The sequence below is a fragment of the Mustela lutreola genome, chromosome 6, assembly GCF_030435805.1.
Source record: "Mustela lutreola isolate mMusLut2 chromosome 6, mMusLut2.pri, whole genome shotgun sequence".
Classification (NCBI taxonomy): domain Eukaryota; kingdom Metazoa; phylum Chordata; class Mammalia; order Carnivora; family Mustelidae; genus Mustela; species Mustela lutreola.
In genome coordinates, this window is record NC_081295.1 from 157,594,371 (window position 1) to 157,604,538 (window position 10,168).

At 47.7% G+C, this 10,168-nt stretch overlaps 1 protein-coding gene across 7 annotated transcripts in view; it reads right to left on the reverse strand.

The window, feature by feature from the left end:
* Window positions 1–10,168, reverse strand: part of ZSCAN31 (zinc finger and SCAN domain containing 31) — a 31,603-nt gene that overhangs the window by 5,902 nt on the left and 15,533 nt on the right. For 2 of the 7 annotated variants that reach the window (XR_009354269.1, XM_059176191.1), the window contains exons 1-2: window positions 10,027–10,109; window positions 2–9,274 (exon numbers count right to left, since the gene is read on the reverse strand). The exons of 2 other annotated variants lie outside the window; for them this stretch is intronic. The gene's annotated coding sequence lies outside the window, so the exon portion shown is untranslated. Of the gene's footprint in view, window position 1; window positions 9,275–10,020; window positions 10,116–10,168 lie in introns of those variants that run through there. 3 more of the 7 variants (XM_059176194.1, XM_059176197.1, XM_059176192.1) reach the window with 3 other exon arrangements.

A 10,168-nucleotide genomic window follows, 5' to 3' on the forward strand; every position in this document is an offset into this window, starting at 1 on the left:
CCCACGTGTTGAGCCCCGGAGAGTAGAAAAAGTAATTCCGACTGGGTTCGGAGCAGGGAACGACTGTGGCTTGGGAGCAGGTGCGTGTGAGCGACGCCCACAAGAACAAATGGGAACTTTTCAGGCAAGGCCAGGGCGCTGGGAGGGCACTCAACACGACAGGCCAAGCATACGACAGACCTCGGCTATTTACGGTCACACCGCACAGGAGTCCTGCGGGCCTAACTGCACACGGCCGGGTGCAGGCAGAAGCGTGTGGAAGTCAGGCGAGGAAAGATACGCCGAACCAGAAAACAGCCTCGAACGCTGGGCTGAGCTGCTCAGACTAGACTCTACTGTAAAGTGAGGGGCAGCGAGGCTTGTATTTCACTGTCCCGCAGTAGATCTGTACGAGAGAGAGTGCGATTCGGAGAGGAAATGGTAGGAGTATAGGCAGGGCTGTGGCACTGACATTGGGAGGCTGAATGGTGGCTACACTCGTAGTTCACTTTTGTGGTAGAATTTGCATTTCATATATGACTTCAGCCTGTGTTAATAAATGATTAATGTCTGAGAGAATTTAGAAGTTTCTCAGCGATGCTCCATTGTGGGAAAATGTCTTCATTCCATTCAGGCAAATGCTGTGTGTCCAGCAGACGCCTGGCACAGTGTGGGGCGCCTTGGCCACAGCAGCGAGAGGAAGCAGACCTGGCCCTTGCCGTCCTGGCGTTTCCAGGGGGAGAGACAAACGTTCGTGCAATGTTCATGTAAAATTAGGTTACAGAGTTGAGAGCATGGAGAGTTAACCAAGATTGTGGAGCCTGCTCTTTGCCAGTGTCCAAGGCCAACAACCGCACCATTTTCACTCATTACCGCAGAATCTGCGTGTCAGGGTTTTTGAGTATTCAGTCCAGAAGCCTGTAAATCTGAGAATCCCTAACTATGAGCTTGTGCTGAATTTTGTTATTACTGAAAGTGTGGCTTCCCATGGGGTTAGATTCACAGGCACGAACTGTCGTGTGATTGATTTTGGGGCCACGACTTCTGCTCCTGAAAAACTATGGAGCACAAGGCAGACTCCTCAGAGCCCCACGGCCAGGGGTGGGGCGGCCTCAGCTGCTGTGCTGCTCCCCCACCGCTGCTGGGCTTAGGACTGACCTCCTGGTCTGTGCCCCTGAGAGCCCTGTCTCTACCCTTGGTCCCAGCCAGTGCCGCCCGCTGCAAGGGCTGCAGGGATGTTCTCAGGATCAGTAACTGAATCGTCATTTCGTCAAGCTGTGGCAAGGGAAGGGAAGAAGCACGGGCAGAGAGACTCTCTGTTCTCCCCACGTCACCCCTGCTCCCAGGATCTGTATGCGTCACCCAGTGCTCCTAACCAGGCCTCCCCTGTCTGTCTCCACTCCAACCAGGAACCACCCTAATACCGATCCCAAATACCTCCCATGACAAAACACCGAGAGGATTCGTTTGCTTGGCCTGTCGTGTTGAGTCCCCTCCCAGCGCCCTGGCCTTGCCTGAGAAGTTCCCGTTTGTTCTCGTGGGCGATTTGCCACGAAATTATGGATCAATCTTTCCCAATGTTTTATTTACTTGCTCAATTCAATTATGTGCAATTTGGCATCCTCTGGTGAACCAAGTAGAATGTATTCTTTAAAATAGTCTTTAGAGAAACAGTGCTGCACAGCAATGTTCAAATCATACAGCCTCTCTCAAGTAGGACTGACCAAAGCACCCCTCTCAGAAGACTGTTGTGACTGCAGAAGAATGAAACTGGACTATTTCCTTACACTACACACAAAAACAGACTCGAAATGGATAAAAGACCTCAATGTGAGACAGGAATCCACCAAAATCCCTGAGGAGAACACAGGCAGCAACCTCTTCGACCTCAGTTGCAGCAACTTCTTCCTAGAAACATCATCAAAGGCAAGGGAAGCAAGGGCAAAAATGAACTATTGGGGCTTCAACAAGATCAAAAGCTTTTGCACAGCAAAGGAAACAGTCAACAAAACTAAAGACAACTGACAGAATGGGAGAAAATATTCGCAAATGACATATCAGATAAAGGGCTAGTATCCAAAGACTATAAAAAACTTACCAAACTCAACACCCAAAGAACAAAGAATCCAATCAAGAAATGGGCAGAGGACATAAACAGTCATTTTGGCAAAAAAGACATCCACATGGCCAAAAGACACATGAAAAAGTGCTCACATCGCTCGGCATCAAGGAAATACAAATCAAAACCACAATGCGATACCACCTCACACCAGTCAGAATGGCTAAAATCAGCAAGTCAGGAAATGACAGATACTGGCGAGGATGCGGAGAAAGGGGAACCCTCCTACACTGCTGGTGGGAATGCAAGCTGGTGCAGCCACTCTGGAAAACAGCATGGAGGTTCCTCAAAAAGTTGAAAATAGAGGTACCCGAAGACCCAGCAATCACCCACAAATACCCAGTAAATACTGGGTATTTACCCTGAAGATACAAATGTAGTGATCCGAAGGGGCACATGCACCTGAATGTTTACAGCAGCAATGTCCATAAGAGCCAAACTATGGAAAGAACCTAGATGTCCATCAACAGATGAATGGATAAAGATGATGTGGTATATATACAATGGAATACTATGCAGCCATCAAAAGAAATGAAATCTTGCCATTTGTGACGACGTGGATGGAACTAGAGGGTATTATGCTGAGTGAAATAAGTCAATCAGAGAAAGACAATTATCATATGATCTCCCTGATACAAGGAATTTGAGAGGCAGGGCAGAGGGTTTGGGGGGTAGGGAAGGACAAAATGAAACAAGATGGGATCAGGAGGGAGACAAACCATAAGAGACAATTAATCTCACAAAACAAACTGATGGTTGCTGGGGGAAGCGGGGTAGGAATAGGGTGGTTGGGTTATGGACATTGGGGAGGGTATGTGCTATGGTGAGTGCTGTGAAATGTTTAAGCATGACGATTCACAGACCTGTACCCCTGGGGCAAATAATACATTATATGTTAATAAAAATAATTTTTAAAAAAAGAAGATGGTTGTGATAATTATATAACGAAATGCATATTAAAAGCTCAGCACATCTGTTACACTGAAAAGAAATAAAAAAACAAAAAAGCTCAGAACAGTTTCTGGCCCACAGCAACTGCTAAACTAATTACTAACCTGGTATTCTTAGCAACGCAGTATTAATGAGTTGAACATCCTCTTTTAGAGAAGAAATAGGACAAACAAAATAAAGCATTGAATACATGGGCCAATATTCAGGAGGTAGTTAAAATCCTGGAAGAAATATTCAAGAAAGCTCAAGACAGACTAAAGGATCTGCAGTGACCTTCCAAATGTGTGCCGAAGCTTACCTCTAGATCCCATGAGGGAAATAACCCTGAAAATCCCAATGGCAGCTCAAAAGTAACAATCTGAAGGTTGGATTCAGATTTCCAGAGTAACACGGCACAGCTGGTTACCCCTAATTACCAACTGGCTCCAAACATTAGGAGATGATATGTTTTTGTATTGTTTTTTAAAGATTTTATTTAATTATTTGACAGAGATCACAATTAGGCAGAGAGGCAGGCAGAGAAAGGGGGGGAAGCAGGCTTCCTGCGGAACAGAGAGCCTGATGTGGGGCTCGATCCCAGGATCCTGGGATCATGACCTGAGCCGAAGGCAGAGGCTTTAACCCACTGAGCCACCCAGGCGCCCCATAGGAGATGATATGTTTAAAAAAAAGATGAAGAAAAGGACATGACCAGCCATAAATACGAGATAAAAATGACAGTGGACCAGAAACAGACACACAGAGCAGCAAGTGCAGTGAAGCTACGGGTTAATGGGTCTGTACGCAGCCAGCAGCAGCCTAGAATTCAGCTCTGGAGGGATTAAAGATTCAAGGTGACGGTCTGTGACAGAGCGCAGGCATCCGGGCTCACTTTCTGACACAAGGGGCATCAAGGGAGTTCCACACTCATGGGGGTGAGGGTTGTGGCAGGGGAAAAATGATCTGCTGCTGACTTGGCCTCTGGTTTTATCAGGAGCTACAGGCCAGGGGCCCAGCGACAGGACCAGCCTCATTTGCAGTAACCAACGCTGAGACCTGGCCCCATACCAGGTCTGCCCACCTAATAACCGCTCAGGGCAGCAACATGAAAGCCCTAAGCATAAGACCCAGAAAGGGTCTTAGATGTGATGCTGAATGAAGTAAAAGAAATCTAAAACGCTTTCCCATTCCAAAGAAATTCCAAAACATGCAAAACTCTAACCCTAAGAAAGACAATCAACAATTCAAATAGAAATTCACTTTTTTTTGGGGGGGGGCGGGTGCTGGGTGGCTCAGTTGTTAAGCATCTGCCTTCAGCTCAGGTCATGATCCCAGTGTCCTGGGATAGAGCTCTGCATCGGGCTCCCTGCTTGGCAGGAAGCCTGCTTCTCCCTCTCCCACTCCCCCTACTTGTGTTCCCTCTTTCACTGTGTCTCTGTCAAAGAAATAAAACCCTTAAAAATAAAAAAAAGAAATTCACTTGGGATGAAATTTATTCTATCCATAGTCCAAGAAATTTTTATAGTAAGTGATTTTGAAAACTACAGTGAAACCAAAACCAAAACCAAAACAGTGAAACCAATAACATCAGGTAGATATAAAAAAGAATTCAAAATCTTAGAATAGAAAAAACTTTGACACTGAAAATACACTAGAGGATACACCACAGAAGTGACCCAGCTGAAGAGTAACAGAAGTTTTTGACTGTTCAGTATCTGACGACACTAACGAATGCAGCAGGAAACGGGAACTACGGGGCAATTCAGATGAAATGACCTGTGCCAAGAGAATACGACTTTGATACACGAGCTTCGGAAGACAAGAAAGTACTGAATGGCTGAGAAAAAAATCACTGATGATAATAAAACTAAGAATTTTCCAGAGCTGAAGGAGTGACTTCTCCAATCAAGAGCACACACGGAGACAGAATACAGTGAAGCGGCAGCTGTTGCGGACAAAGAGACGATTTTTTTTTTTTTTTAAGATTTTATTTATTTATTTGACAGAGACCACAAGTAGGCAGAGAGAGAGAGAAGGAGGGAGAGAAGCAGGCTCCCTGCCGAACAGAGAGCCCGATGCGGGACTCGATCCCAGGACCCTGAGATCATGACCTGAGCCGAAGGCAGCGGCTTAACCCACTGAGCCACCCAGGCACCCCAAAGAGACGATCTTAAAAGCTGCCAGAGGAAGAGCCGGATGGCCTACAAGGGAAACGGACCAGACGAACAGAACCGGAGTCCAGAACACAAGCAGAGTGCGCAGAAGGATGAACAACGCAGAACCCGCCCGCAGCCAGAGAGAAGTAAGCAGTGGGCGCAGCAAAGTCACACGCCACCCACGGACCCCTCGTAAAGTCAAGGGTGCAGCACAGCAAATACAACTGAAATCAGAGAGAAGGTGTGAAACAAGAAATAACGGAAGCCCAAGAACTGACGAAATCTGACAGTAAATATAAACGATTATGGCAAAAAAATCCCTAAAAAGTAATATATTCAGTCATACGAAAAGTGCCGTACATACAAGGTTATCACTGAAAGGCCGCTTTGCGACAGGAAAAGGCCGGGAACGACACAAGCGTGGGCCCGCGGGGCACTGCTTCCGCAGACTGCAGGAGCTGGTTTATTGCATTACGATGCAGTTTTAAAAAAAGCTCTTTACGACAAATATGAAAGGGCTGCCAAGACAGTTAACTGAAAAGAGGAAGGTGAGAAACGAGTGTAACTAACATGCTAGCGTTTGTATTAAAAAAGAAGAATCTATTTGAATTCCCAAGCAACATTATTTGTCTTTGAGATGGAAGAGGAGTGTTGGGGCAGAGGCGACCTGCAATTTCTCGAAGGCTATCCTTCCTCACATTTTTGTTTTTACGTAAGAATGTTTTACTACACAAAAGGGGAAGGGTATGAAATTAAAATCGAACGTATAATGACAAGATGTGGTGCATGTTCAGTTCAATGTTAGAGTGTTAAGGTCCCTGTTGCCAGGAGAATGGAAATACCAAACAATGACACACTTCATTTAAAAAATTCAAAAAGTGAATACATTTCTTATAATTTAAGGGTGAATCACAAGCATACGGAACGAATGGAGTGCTCAGCTGTGAATGCTGATAGTTCAAGGTATACAACACTTTGGAAAATTCTTTTTTTTTTTTTTTTTAAGATTTTATTTATTTAGCTGAGAGAGCAAGCAAGAGCGCATGAGCTGGGGGGAAGAGCAGAGGGAGAGGGAGAAGCAGGCTCTCTGCTGAGCAGGAAGCCCACAGAGGTTCAATCCCAGGATCCTGAGGATCTCCTCAGGAGATCATGACCTGAGACCAAGGCAGACGCTTAACTGAGCCACCGAGATGCCCCCGGAAAATTCTTTAGAACTATCTACTAAAGCTTTAGAATGAGGGGTGCCTGGGTGGCTCAGTGGGTTAAGCCTCTACCTTCAGCTCGGGTCATGATCTCAGGGTCCTGGGATCGAGCCCCCATCAGGCTCTCTGCTCAGGAGGGAGCCTGCTTCCCCCTCTCTCTGCCTGCCTCTCTGTCTACTTGTGATCTCTCTCTCTCTGTGTCAAATAAATAAATAAAGACTTAAAAAAAAAAAAAAAAGCTTTAGAATGAAAAAAAATTCGCTCATTCCTAGGAAAAGACTGCTTGGTCTGTACCCATGGTGTCCAGTAGCCCAGATGCGGTTTGTTCAATCATTTCAACAATTCACTTCAGAGAACATATTTTTGCAAGTCAATCAATCAGTGACACCACAGCTTCTGAAAATCAGCCAATTCAGAATAACTCATCCCAATAAACACATCTAAGTCCCAACAAGGGACAACAGTCTGTTCCATGAAACCACGCTTCCACAGATGATGTCAGCCCCCTTGACCCCATTAAGACCCAGCAATACTGAACTCCGTGCTTCTCAAAGCGCCTAGAGAAGATCAGCAATCTCTTCTGTTTGGAAGGACTTTACCTAGTCAGCACACGTCTTCAGCTCTGTCCTCGAGTTTCAGATACTGAGTGATAGTGTCATCATTTTTTAACAAGTGGAACACAGGTGTTACTAAGTAATTCCACTCCTGGATACAGATCCTAAAGAAACGAGTGTTCACTCCACTAAAAACTAAATACATGTTCAGAGCAGATTTAGTCATAGTAACTCCAAAGTAGAAACAACCCAAATATCCATCAACTGCCTAACAAATAAATAGTAGGACTGTGGTAGGCAGAATTCAAAGATGGCCCCATGATCTCTGTCCTCCAGTATTTCTCTTTTGACTGTTTGTTTCCACGGCAAAGGTATAATTAAGATCTAATTGTCAGAGCAGGCAGTCAGTGAGGCTCTAACAGGATGCCTGGAGGCCAGTAAGGAGGAGCTCATGGCCAGCTGTAGGGAAAGTCAGAGGCCCACCCTGGCAGTACTCCAAAACAAAGCCAAAAGAAGCCAAATCAAACTAGCACGAAACCTTGCTTCCACGAAATCCCCGCCCCAGGTAATGAATATTCCACCCCTTACTGACAACTGTCAGTAAAAAAGACCCAAACTTCAGTGGGCAGCAATGCACTGGCGCTCTCACATCTCTGAGAAGGTGTCATTACTGTGTTGTGTCTGTCCTTAAATTCTTTATGTCACGAGACAAGACCCTTTGGCGATATCTTTGGGACCAGCTAAGTCAAAGCCTCAGGGCCTGGGGTCTCCCAAGTTCACCCAGCAACATAATTAAGATTACAAATTAGTTGTCCTTATGACAGCAAGACTGCTCTCTGGGTGGGGCTAAACTACTTGCATGATTTCTTTAACAGTAGAGGATTCTTGAGCTGGTGGCAGAAGAGCGCATCAGATTTGAAGCATGAGGAGAATCTGAGGCACATCTGCTGGCTTGTCAACACAAGACGGAGCCTCGGGTAGAGGAAAGCATGCCGCCTCTAGAAGCTGAGGCATGAGGGGGACCTCAGTTCTACCAAGAACTTCAGTCCTACAACCCCCAAAAATTGAATTTTGACAACTTATGACTTTAAGACTCTTGTGTTTTTTAAATATACTACATAGATTTGGTGCAGTTTATATTAAGCACTCAAAGTTTCCCTATTTGATTTCTCCTGATATCCTGGTTCCTGACTGTGTTCTAAGACAGAGACCGTCGCCATTTATTCACTCATTTTACTCAACAGATGGTCCCTGAGCACCTGTGACATAGCAGGCCACTTTGGGAGGCACTAGTGATACGATGGTGAAAAAGAGAGGACCCCTCTCTGTTTTGCTGGCGCTTACATTCCAATAGAAAAGACAAACTAAAAGTAACATCAACAACAAAAGTGGGTAAGGAGGCAGACATATGAAATAAGGACTTGGTGACAGAAGTACTGTGAGGAAAACCAACCAAACCCTGAGGTACCAAATAAATGGAGGACCTGTGAAGACAGAGTGGTGGGAAGTGAGGTAACAACTAGGTGAAGCCCTTAAGAGTGAAAAGGAGTGACCCATGCAACCAGCAGAAGTGGGGACAGGAATAGCGCCCGACTCTGTTCAAAGGCCCTGAGGTAGAAGAGGTGTGGTCAAACAAATGAGAGGAGCCCGGAGTGGATCCAGACAAGTGAGAGAAGGTGGTAAAAACTGAGGCTGGCAAGACACGCCAGATCATGCAGGACCCAGGTGCCTGGACTTTAAGTGCAAAAGTCATGGAAGGCTTTTAAGAAAGGACGTGAAAAGACTGGATTGATGTGTCAAGAAGCCCTGTTCCTGGACAGTGAATGAGCTGAGGGAAGGAGGGTGGAGGCAGCCTGGAAGCACAAAAGCCCAGAGTGGAAAGAAGAGCTGAAAGAAGGGGGTAGAGCATATTGCACTGGATCTGGAAAGACTTCCACGGATGTATAACGTTACTGTATTCTTCAAGTTAGTTCAACTTTGAAAGATACTAACAAAGCAAAAAGCTTAATCTTTGTAAAAAAGTGCTTCGGTCTTCGCACAGATGTTTCTGGAGCTGTGCTATGAGCTGGGTATGCACAGGAGTTTGTAGGTCACGGAGGGGCAGGGAAGATTTACAACTTGGTGAAACAGAAGTCATAACGTTGGAGGCGAGTTGGGTACGCGTAGGTAGGTAGGTAGGTAGGTAGATGCACAGTCCCGAAGGAAGCCGGAGAGCTCATCCTAAGTCCAATATCCAGTTTCTGTGCGTTACGTGTCACCCACAAAAGAAGTCACTTCACAGATGCTCGGTGCCTGCTGGGTGTCAGCCAGCGAACACATGATAAAGGTGCGGAACTGCAGAATTTGTAAGAGAATTTCCTGTTACTTAACTAAAATCAGGAAGGAAAAGCCCAGAAGAGCATTTTTCTTACTGGCTTCCGCGTACTAGCAACAAGAGATTCGGAAACCCGTAAACCTCCGGGTGGTGGTGGTGCCCCAAGCACTATCAAGTTACAGTGACCAGTAAGTGGAGGAGCCACTGAACACCACGAGGCATCGGGCAAGTCCGGAAGCGGCGTCCTCTCCCCGGGCGCCCCGCGACCAGGCACTGGACGGGGCCGGGACGGGCAGGAGGCCGGCTCCCGCTCGCACGGTCTGTGGCTGCGTCCGACGCCGCGACCCAGAGCGGGACAGACACTCACTCGGCGGGGCGCACAGGGCGGGCGTCGCGCGGCTGTCCGGGCGCTGCCACGCGCTGACGGCACGGCCGGCTCCATTCGCCGCCGCGACGCGCCGGTTTTGGAAGACACACGCTCGGACTATTCCAGAACGACCACTCCCGAGGCTCGCTATTTCCTCCGAAACGTCGGCAGAAAAGAACACTCCATCACGCGAACACCGGCTAAACGGAGCGCGTGGGTACGCGGGTGCGGCCGCCCCCGGGCGCAGTCCCAGCCGGGTGCCCCCCGCCCCACACTCCGGCGCCCGCGGGGTCTCTCCCTCTCCTCGCGGCTGCAGGCGGCGTCCGGGGGCCAGGCCAGCGCCCACGGCTCCTCCCGCCTAGTCCAAGGCGCGGGCCCTCACTCTTCCCGGGGCCCGACACTCACCTCCCGCCCAGGGACGCTCCGGAGCCCCGGCAGGAGCAGCAGCCCGGCAACCCTGCAGCCCCGAAGGCCGGAAGTGCGTCAGCAGCCTGAGCCGCGTCGCCCTCCAAGAGCTTTCCTGTCCCCTCTAGGACGCCGGAGGGCG